The sequence below is a fragment of the Mus caroli genome, unplaced genomic scaffold, assembly GCF_978045245.1.
Source record: "Mus caroli unplaced genomic scaffold, Mus_caroli_1 scaffold_8, whole genome shotgun sequence".
NCBI lineage: Eukaryota > Metazoa > Chordata > Mammalia > Rodentia > Muridae > Mus > Mus caroli.
Window position 1 is genome coordinate 94,098,806 of NW_028227263.1, and position 1,250 is coordinate 94,100,055.

General features: G+C 38.7%; 1 pseudogene; it reads left to right on the top strand.

Moving 5' to 3' along the window:
• Positions 1-222: 222 nt before the first annotated feature.
• Positions 223-975, top strand: LOC110297942 (dnaJ homolog subfamily B member 6 pseudogene; annotated as a pseudogene).
• Positions 976-1,250: the final 275 nt, after the last annotated feature.

A 1,250-nucleotide genomic window follows, 5' to 3' on the forward strand; every position in this document is an offset into this window, starting at 1 on the left:
TTAAGCAGTGTTTACTACGCTTATTTTATTAAACATGTTGTGATAAGCTTGCATTGATATATTGATTAACCATTAAAATGCTACCTATTTCTGTGACTGCCACTGCCATCAGAGCAGCCATGCCAGACATGCAAAGAGACCAGCTTCTCTATTCCTACCCTACCCCACCCAACCTCTGCTGGCAACTGGGTCGTGGAATTTTCCCAAAAATCTGTCTTAAAAATGGTGGATTACTATGAAGTCTTGGGCATGCAGAAACCTGTTTCACTGGAGGATATTAAAAAGGTGTATGGGAAACAGGCACTTAAATGACAGCCAGAAAAAAATGAAGAAACAAAGTGGATATTCAAACAAGTAGCAGCAGCATATGAGGTATTATTGGATGCAATGGAGTAGGCCATCTATGACAAACACAGCAAAGAAGGATAAAATGGTAGTCGAGGATGAAGAGGTGGAAGTAATTTTAACAGTCCATTTGAGTTTGACTTTACATCCTGGAAAACATGATGTCTTCAGGGAATTCTTTTCAGTGGGAGCAGGGGAGGAACTCATTTTTATTGACTTAACTGAAGACTCATTTAAGGACATTTGGGGGAACTGACAAGGTCCTGAGGAACTGCTAGCCAAAAGGCTGGCTCATTTTCCACTGCCTTCAGTGGATTTCCTACTTTCTGAAGTGAGTTTCCTGCTTTAGACACAGGCTTCTCTTTGTTCAGGTCTGTAGATCATGGAGATATCACTTCATTTTCTTCAGTGTCATTTCTTGCCACCGGAATGGGTAACTTCAAGTCAGTACCAACTTCATGTAAGATAATTATTGTGGAGAATGGTCAAGAAAAACCAGATGTTGAAGAAGAGGGGCAGTTAAAGTCCTTGAGAATAAATTGTAAGGTGCACAGACTACTCTTGGATAACAATGCAAAACTTATACTTAGCAGAAGTGTTAATCCAGAACAAGTAGCATATGAAATATAACATGAACTTTTTTGAAGATTTCAAATGAACTCACCTTTTTGTATAACTGTACCTGATCTAAAGTATTTATAAAACAGAATGTTGAAGCTTCTACTTGAGTTTGTGGTTGGGAACCATAAAATAGAATTTTTTTTTTTTGTCTTTAAAACTTAGAAATCTCTGTGTGCACTCTGCTTCAAGTCAAACAAATTGTAGTCTGACGTGAGGCATGGGGCTCTTGAGTAGTGCTGGGAAGAGATTGTTTTTTAACTCCAGCATGGGTCTGTTTCCCATTG